The sequence below is a fragment of the Amphibalanus amphitrite genome, unplaced genomic scaffold (genome assembly GCF_019059575.1).
Source record: "Amphibalanus amphitrite isolate SeventyFive unplaced genomic scaffold, NRLGWU_Aamphi_draft 001165F_arrow, whole genome shotgun sequence".
NCBI lineage: Eukaryota > Metazoa > Arthropoda > Thecostraca > Balanomorpha > Balanidae > Amphibalanus > Amphibalanus amphitrite.
Genome location: NW_024882659.1, coordinates 1 through 9,819, shown reverse-complemented (window position 1 = coordinate 9,819; position 9,819 = coordinate 1). Strand labels below are relative to the sequence as shown.

The 9,819-nt window shown below is 48.5% G+C and overlaps 1 long non-coding RNA gene across 2 annotated transcripts; it reads left to right on the top strand.

Annotated features, from left to right (window-relative positions):
• The first annotated feature begins 6,892 nt into the window (after positions 1–6,892).
• On the top strand, positions 6,893–9,819 carry LOC122370754. 2 transcript variants are annotated; one of them, XR_006254604.1, is made up of 5 exons: positions 6,893–7,083; positions 7,292–7,417; positions 8,984–9,097; positions 9,323–9,436; positions 9,796–9,819. It is a non-coding gene; the product is annotated as an uncharacterized LOC122370754 (long non-coding RNA). The 2 variants fall into 2 exon arrangements; XR_006254603.1 differs by lacking the exons at positions 6,893–7,083; positions 7,292–7,417 and having other exon boundaries at positions 8,892–9,097.

Here is a 9,819-nt window from a genome sequence, read left to right as displayed (position 1 = left end):
CACTCGTGGGTCACGTAATTCAACAGGTCGTATTAAATTTTGGGCACGATTCGGCCGGGGGTGCACCCGTGGCGCGTGCTCATGTGCGCCATAGGGATAGCATTAGAATCGCGACCGGCGCCGAGCAGAGGGCACGTGCTTTAGGCTCAGTTGTTCGCTTAAAAAACTGAGTGAAAAGCATCAGAGCCAGCAGGTCATTGACCTTTGACAACGAAGGCCGACACAGGGCACCGCTCGCCAAGGGGATTCGCCAGTAAATACACTTAATTTGTTTTTGCAATATCTCAGCCGTTTCTGGGCCGATTTAGCTGAAACTTGGACTGTCGGTGGTAGTGTAGGGTAGGGTAGGGTAGGGTAGGGTAGGGTAGGGTAGGGTAGGGTAGGGTAGGGTAGGGTAGGGTAGGGTAAGGTAGGGTAGGGTAGGGTAGGGGTAGGGGTAGGATAGGGTAGGGTAGTGTAGGGGTAGGGTAGGGTAGGGTAGGGGTAGGGTAGGGTAGGGTAGTGTAGGGGTAGGGTGGGGTAGGGAAGGGTAGGGTAGGGGTAGGGTAGGGTAGGGCAGTGTAGGGGTAGGGTTAGGGTAGGGTAAGGTAGGGTAGGGTATGGTAGTGTAGGGTAGGGTAGGGTAGGGTAGGGTAGGGTAGGGTAGGGGTAGGGTAGGGTAGGGTAGGGTAGTGTGGTAGGGTATGGTAGGGGTATGGTAGGGTAGGATAGGGGTAGGGTAGGGTAGGGTAGTGTAGGGGTAGGGTAGGGTAGGGTAGGGTAGAGTAGGGTAGGGTAGGGTAGGGTAGGGTAGGGTAGGGTAGGGTAGGGTAGGGTAGGGTTGGGTAGTGTAAGGGTAGGGTAGGGTAGGGGTAGGGGTAGGGGTAGGGTAGGTTAGTGTAGGAGTAGGGTAGGGTAGGGTAGGGTAGTGTAGGAGTAGGGTAGGGTAGGGTAGGGTAGGGTAGGGGTAGGGTAGGGTAGGGTAGTGTAGGAGTAGGGTAGGGTAGGGTAGGGTAGGGTAGGGTAGAGTAGGGTAGGGTAGTGTAGGGGTAGGGTAGGGTAGGGTAGGGTTGCATTGAGTAACATCCTAACTTACAAAGGGCTCGCACAACTCGCATGCATCACCATCATACTTTACAGTTCAATTAAAAGCAGTTACCAAGTTCTACACAAATAATACCAATAAAAATGCAACTTTCTTCACCCAAACTAATGCATCCGTCAGGGGCGGCGCCACAGGTTTTCGATAGGGGGGGACGGGGACTGTAGCTGTCCGAAAATTCCAAACGTAGATACTGATCGTATATGCAAAAAAAAAAAACACGAGGCACGTAACGCCGCGAAACTTGGCAAAGCCCAAAACACATCGAATGGTGCATCCCGTTTCCAAACTTATCCTAGGACACCTAAGATCGATCACCTTTTCAAGCATCCTTGCCTCTAAATCAAAATTTGCAGTCTTGCCAACTCAAAGCTGGTTTCCTACAAGCTGCGAATTGCTTAGGGATACTGGCCGCGTGGCCGAGTGGATTGGGTGTCCGACTGGAAATCCGGAGGCGGGAAGTTCGCGACCGGTCGGTCAGTGTCGAGTAGCAGTGCCAACTATTCTTACGTTTCGTACTTTCAAATTTTCGATCTTACGTCTGGTCAGCTTCATGGCTTCACCATCATATAGTCATGGAGGAAAAGTGGGAATGTCTTCTGCTCTGACAAGTGCGCCAAAACTGCAATATAATTTCAGAATCATGACATCACCACGTCCTGATCCTTATGCAACGGGCAGGGTGCAGCTAATGGCTAGCCGTCAGTAGTCATGTCATTGGTGGTCACTCAAAAGGTCATGCTAGGTCATGGAAGGTCACCAGCCGTTATTTGATCACACTTTCTGATGGATTTTACTTACCAAGAGCTTCGCGGGAAAAAACGAGCGCATGCCGCATGCACCGTTGAAAAAAATTGAGTGAAAGGGTCTCAGGTCCGGCGGCCTCTGCAGGTGAAATGCCTCAGGGTAGGATTCCGGTCCTTAATGATTAACTTCGTCAAAAATGGCAGTAGAGCTGTGATGTCGGCACCATTGTGTTCGTCATGATCGAGCTGGCACGACCTGCATCGTTCTCATATTCACCCTCCAATCGTAACAACACAGCATGGGGATTGGCAAATGGCGGGGCACCCCCTTTGGGAGGTAATGAAGGTCTCTGGAAACCTCATCCCTCATCTCTTTAGCATTAGTGGCTCTCCTTATGGAACATGTTTCTTGACTGGTCTGTTTCACCCCAGAATTCAAAGACTAGTCAAGGTAAAACCGAGCGCACCACAGTGAGCACAATTTGATAAGCTGGTGTATCTCAGTTTCCATGTAGAACCTTTCACGTATCACGTACCTAAAACACTTTCGTGCACTCATGCAAAAGCAACTGCCATGTTTCAACAGCTGGTAATGGCATTTTCACAGCCGCTGACGTAAGAAGGGGAGGGGGGGGGGCTCGATTAGACCCCCAGCCGTTCGGCCGCCGACCGAACTTAGTTTTGCAGAAAATAAAAACGAGTGCTATCGAACCCCTTGACGAGAGGGAGCCGATGCTACCCAATTATAAGGTCTTGGGCTACTGCGTGCTTTTTTGGTCCTGCCTGTGATCTATCCGAACACTTCTCCCCACAAGTGCTGGGGTTAAATGGCATAGATTTCAAATGGTTCCTGTGGTAGAGCTGCCATGCTTGAATTTGACTAATTAGGAATGGAAAATATCCATATAGTAACGGAAATCTATGGAATTTCAGTTAACTTGGTTTTGTCGGCAATGGGGTCTGGCAGTGGGGTGGGGAGGTAATAACCCTGCCTGGCGCCCCAAAAGGGGGGGGGGGGCACGATCCCCGAGGCCCTGCCGATCACCTTATAGGCATCACAGCTCCACACCTTTTGCAGATGGCCAGGACCCCCTGCGATACATCCCAACAGCAATCTTTATTCAGAACCTGCCTTGATTAACCAACGATGCATTAAATGCGACGGATAACTTTACAATGCATTATTATCAACTATTGAACGGGCCTCGCCGATAGGGGGGTACTGTACCCCCCTAACTTTCGATAGCGGGGGACCTGTCCCCCCCGTCCCCCCCGGTGGCGCCGCCCATGGCATCCGTTAATCATACATATCAAAACATACAGTTATCGCGTGAACCTGTACCTCTAGTCTATCTACTATTATAAATCTTATAAAAAGTCCGCCGCCGCCGCCCACGCCGCCGTCGGGGTTACGCAGTCGGTGTTACTCCCAAAAACGCTTATTGCGGCGCCGTCGATTGACGCAGGAGGGTGAAATTTTCACGACCGCGTGGGTCACGTAATTCAACAGGTCGTATTAAATTTTGGGCACGATGCGGCCAGGGGTGCACCCGTGGCGCGTGCTCATGTGCGCCATAGGGTTAGCATTAGAATCGCGACCGGCGCCGAGCAGAGGGCACGTGCTTTAGGCTCAGTTGTTCGCTTAAAAAACTGAGTGAAAGCATCAGAGCCGGCAGGTCGTTGACCTTTGACAACGAAGGCCGACACAGGGCACCGCTAGCCAAGGGGATTCGCCAGTAAATACAATTAATTTGCTTTTGCAATATCTCAGCCGTTTCTGGGATGATTTAGCTGAAACTTGGACTGTCGGTGGTAGTGTAGTTTAGGGTAGGGTAGGGTAGGTAGGGTAGTTGTAGGGTAGGGTAGGGTAGGGTAGGGTAGGGTAGGGGTAGGGTAGGGTAGGGTAGGGTAGGGTAGGGTAGGGGATTGTAGGGTAGGGTAGGGTAGGGTAGGGTAGGGTAGGGTAGGGTAGGGGATTGTAGGGTAGAGTAGGGTAGGATAGGGTAGGGTAGGGGATTGTAGGGTAGCGTAGGGTAGGGTAGAGTAGGGTAGGGTAGGGGTAGGGTAGGGTAGTGTAGGGGTAGGGTAGGGTAGGGTAGGGGATTGTAGGGTAGGGTAGGGTAGGGTAGGGTAGGGTAGGGGATTGTAGGGTAGGGTAGGGTAGGGTAGGGTAGTGTAGGGGTAGGGTAGGGTAGTGTAGGGTAGGTTAGGGTAGGGTAGGGTAGGGGTAGGGTAGGGTAGGGTATGGTAGGGTAGGGTAGGGTAGTGTAGGGGTAGGGTAGGGTAGTGTAGGGTAGGTTAGGGTAGGGTAGGGTAGGGGTAGGGTAGGGTAGGGTATGGTAGGGTAGTGTAGGGGTAGAGTAGGGTAGGGTAGGGTAGTGTAGGGTAGGTTAGGGTAGGGTAGGGTAGTGTAGGGGTAGGGTAGGGTAGGGTATGGTAGGGTAGGGTAGAGTAGAGTAGGGTAGGGTAGGGTATAGGTAGGGTAGGGTAGGGTAGTGTAGGGTAGGGTAGGGTAGGGTAGGGTAGGGTAGTGTAGGGTAGGGTAGGGTAGGGTAGGGTAGGGGTAGGGTTAAGTTCAAAAAGGGCCTAACATACAAAACACTTGAACACCCCGCACCGCACCTATCACCAACCCTTACAGTTTAATTAAAAACAGCTACCCAAATCTATCCAAATAATACATCTAAAAATACAAGTCAATCACCCAAACTAATGCACCCGTAACATAACATAACTCAAAACATACAGTTATCGCGTAAACCTGTACCTCTAGTATATATATATATATATATATATATATATATATATATATATATATATATATATATATATATATATATATATATATATATATATATATATATATATATATAGATAAATAACCTGTGTTTCAGACCCTAGGTTTACACTTATCACATACCTATTGATGATTGCAGCCAGTGGACAAATGACCAACTGTGACAAGGCGAGTTTTATATCTGTCTCAATTGTATGAGCTGTCGATATAGTGAAAGAAGTAAGGAAATCGCTCAGTACCTTTTTGAGTTATTGGCGTGTAAACACAAAGTAGTCCCTCATATAGCAAATTTGACCACGTTTGACCTCATTTGACCGTGAAGATATTGATTGACCTAGTGTTATGACATTAACCCGCGCACCGACGGGGGGGGCGGATATCCGCCCCCCCTGAGGTTTTTCGCGAATAGCGGGAAAACCGCGGCGCGTAGCGCCGCGAAATTTGGTATGACTATTCCCTTATCAATTTTACACATGGTGTGCAAGTTTGAACCTCCTACCTTTCAAGGTCAGGTCACCAGGTCACTTTGAATGACCCAGCCTCAAGTCACTTTTTTGCAACTTTGTCACCGTGCCAGAGCTACAGTAGATGTCGGAGGCCTTTGAAAGTCGCAGGATGTTATTAGGTCATTAGTAGCTACAATTCGTTTATCTCGGAATTTTGATATCGGTGACCTAAGGTCAGGTCAATTTCGCGACCTCCCCATTATAAGTCAATGGGGGAAAAATCAACTCCCTGTTTTTACCACTAAAACGGGTCGGAATGGCCCCATATACCATACATGACTTCATATACGATCAACCTTCACTACCTTGAGGTCTGTTTTGCTGTTGGGCAGCTGTGAGGTCATGTGACGTCATCAAAGGTCACCAAAGGTTTTTGGCCAATAACTCCGTACAGGAACAAGATACAGACGCGTGGATGGTCTCATTGTGTTCAGCTCGTCAAGACGCATCGAATGATATACATGATGACCTCGAGGTCACGTGACCTGAGGTCAACCTTTGACCTTGACCTTTCGAGGTCAACATATATATCATTCGATGCGGATTGACGAGAGGATCACGATGATGCCCTTAGTTTGTTCCTATCTTGACTAATTCGAAAGTTATTCGAGAAAAACTCTCTCCATATTTAGCGCCGCCATTTTGACTTTTTCGACCCCTGTGACGTCATCTTTGACCTGACCTGAAAATGACCTTTGTAAAAATTGTAGATCTTGACCGTGCGTATCCGATGCCGTTTACCGCTTGTCGCTATCTTGCTTCGTTCTCGAGATCTCAGGGGGGGGGGCGGTCATCCGCCCCCCCCCCCCCGTCGGTACTAAGTTGGCGCAGACCCCCGTCGGTGCGCGGGTTAACACGCAATAGAGTTTTCCGCCGCCCACCCAACCTTCAAATTTCGTTTTTTAGCTTCCATAGGAGCTGAGATCTTAGAGGGGCGACAATTGCCACCCCCCCCCCCTTCCATTGGGCGTGGTTCTCGGAACCCTTCCACTGCGCGTGCTACAATATTTTAATATAGGAAGCAAGGGTGCACACAAAGGGGCACATGGGCCCGTGCCCTCCCCATTTGAATTGGGGGAGGGGCATCTGAAGCAGCCTTTGACCGCCCCAAATGGTCTTTAAATGGGCTCCTAATCTTTAGACTGCCGAAAACCGTCTAGAATGAGCAAAAATGATTGAAATGACAAGAGGGACTATCTTGGGCCCCAGCAGGCCCATATGACTTGAGTCCATATATGTTACTTAGGGCAACTTTTTCGGCTTGGGGCTTCGGCATGGGGGCCCAGTTTGCAGGTCGTGCCTCTTCCATTCAAAAATTATGTGTGCGCGCCTGATAGGAAGAATTATTTTCCATCTTTAGTAGAGGCTAAATGCAGCGGAAGCTTTTTACGCGTTGACCAATCATATTGCGTAGTTCAAACCAACGGCATGCTGATTGGCTGACGATTGGCTTTTGCCAGAGGTGGCTGCTTTCTTTGCATTCTTTGAAGGGGCAGATTCTGCCCCCCCTCTCCCCCTCTCCCCAGCGAAGAGCAGGTTAATCGTGATGTTGGATAGGCTTTAATAACTCAGTGCTAAAATCACACATAAATAGAAATTAGTCATTCTCAATCACTTTGTTAAGTATTAATACTACATACATATTGCAAAAGGACGAAAGCTAGAAAAGACAGATTGCGGCAGATTGCGGCGATGTGGCCGGATGAAAACAAAATCAGTCCCTACAAAATAACCGAGCCACGTCATGACACAGTTTTGTTTGGAAGTACATTTGCAGCGTTGACAAACAAATAACGGACTTCCGCCAGCTGGGTTTTGCACAGACCGCAACATGAGATCGGATCGGTATAAGCTGAGGCATCATCGGACCTGGCGATCGGAACACATCGCAGCACGGTACGGACTGGCAGAGAGGTAGGGCACCTGCTGACGCCGCTTCATCAAGGTATATAGGTACGGAGGTGAGTGCGATTTACACGTTGGTCACTGGTCAGTGAGTGCCGCACATTACAAGCAAAGGACGCCAAAAGTCTCATAAAGATATCTTATACTTATAGCGTTGGCAACGTTCTTCAGTTGCATTGAATCTCATCTTGGGGCATTACTGGCTGCATCGCCGACGCGCCGTTTCTGCCACGTCTGCCACTGATCATGTTTACAGGTGAACTGTTTCTCCTGCCGATCTCCGAAAACAAGATGGCGACTGTGTTCAGTCAGCCGCTGACCCTGCTGGCGCTCGGGGGCAGCATCCAATGGGCGCTGACCCAAGACGACACGACACCCAAAGGTTTGAGACAGAGCACAGCTCGGGGTATAACAGTGAGTCCCCTGAGTCCCCTGGTCCCTGACCCCTGACATTCGATGGTGACAAGCTGTTAGAAGTTTCTTTCAACCATTAAAACACTGGCAAAGGTGCAGATCATATGTACGGATGCAATTTGATATTTCAGGAGAGACATTTTTCATAATTTATGTCACAATATATCCCTCGACGGACATACGTACACGCATGATAAAGGACATACCTGTGAGAAAATAGTACCGATTCAGGTATCAGAATATGGTTGTTTCATGTTTCATGCTGATCTCATCAGTCCCCTGGTCTGCAGCTAATAGTTAATACCTAAATTAGGCAGTGATTTTCATGCTTTAGCATAGCGATATATCTACATTGCCCGGACTACTATATACCAGTTAAACAGTAGTGTATATATAAGATACCCTATATAAAAGAATAACTGTCATGTGTCTTAATCCTAATCCAGAATTGGAGAATCAAAAGCATGCGATAGCATGCTTTTGCATCCGGAAATTCCCATTGGTGGGTCGCTGAAGAAAAGTTCGGCCAAGCCTGTTTGTCAGTATGTGAGTATGTGAGTATGTGAGTGAGTTTGTCCAAGCATTTTTGGACCTGGAGTCAAAATGGGTGGACCGATCGGGACGAAAGTGGGACCGTTCGACTCGTCTCCGGCGAGGTAAACTTTTGGTGCTGGTCTCGGTTCGCTCGGTGCTTCGTGGCACATGCTATTCCGCTTCAAAGTTTCGGTGACACGAAATTTTTTGTCAAGGCTACAGGTCAACCCGAGGTCACGGGCAAAGCCATACTGGCGGGACATATCGGTAACACCTTGAACCAGTTTCCAGGGGGGTCACCGTCTGCGAGGGGTGCAGGCTGCACGTGCTGGGGTCGGAAAACCGTTTTGACGTGAGGTCCTCTGGCTCAAAGAAATTTTAAGCTATCAACCTCAAAATCGGTTCAATGGTAGTCCCAAGTAAGGCCTCCAAAATAATGCATATTTGGTTGAGCTAAACTCTGTGGTGCATGAGCTATGCACGTGCAAGCAGATTGCACCCCTTCGTACGTTGCCACGCCTGCAGGGTAAACGGCAGCTCTAACTGGTTCAAAACTTGCAGGTCATAAGAAGAATACATTTGATCACGACATTCCGGCGAGATAATATCCGAGGGGTGCAAGCTGCGCGTGCGGGGGGCGGATAACGGTTTTGACGAGGGATCCTCTGATCACGGGAAACGTCGAGCTAGCGACACAAAAGTCGGTACACTGATAGAACTAGCCACACGCTACAGGGTGTAATGAAAATGACTGCACTGGGGTGCCTGGGACATGAACTACGCACGCGCAGTTAATTCATATCTTACTGTAGGTAGATATCCACACCAATCTCACGTGCTTCCAAGCATTTTTGGGATGTTTCGGCTGGTTTCAGGTTCAGTCCAAGCTCAGTCTGGGTTTCGGTGGTTTGGCCCGGTGTGTGCCCTCAGTCCGTTCCTCCAATTCTGGCCCAAGGCAACGCAAGAGCGCTGCCGGCATCTAGTTCATAACCCGTTTCAGATAAATCTGCGTGCTGTGAATTTTACGGAATCAACTCCAAGAAGTACCAAAAATGCTGTAAAAATGAGGGAACATGCGACTATACCTGTCCACCAAAATTATCCGATAAAGAAGGTGAGTTTTTTCAGAATAGTTGGTTGACGATACTCTGGAGCCTCTGGGCACTAACTAAACTACCGTGTGCTTACGAACTGAGTTATCATTTTAGTTAATGCAGCATCAACTCGTTAAGCAGATAGTGTACCGGCTAGATAGTTGGACAAGGAAAGTCTCAGTTTCCAGGTAATGTTCACAGCTCTCATGAGTTATGAATAGCGTTACTCCTATATCTTTTTTCAGATCCCTTCGCGTGCTGTCTCTTCTATCAAAACAACAAGGACGTGTTCCGAAAATGCTGCGAAGAGCGCGGCACATGTAGCTTCTTCTGCCCGATCAAATTTCCCCACGGACAAGGTGAGACCTCCCGTCCAGAGGTGAGACTTGACATTTTGGTGTCCGTGATACCTATAAAAAGTTCGTTTTCTTCAACATGCTTGGAGCCAGAGTTCTTTTCAAAACAGGAACTATACTTATTATGATCAGACGTTAAATGTTACTTTGATCTGTTTTCAAACGTCTATAATTCTGGCGTTATTTGCCATTCGACATTCGTCGAAACTACATGAGCATTGACCATGACCATTGAGCAAGTAAACAAGCATTACCTACAAACGAATATGTATGCAATGCATATCTTGTATTTTTACTGATCACGTACCCCTGGTAATTGACTAAGGGCGATGAGGAATTTCGATTTCTTCTTCTTATTTCAGGATGCCTTGTCAAAGGTAAATGGT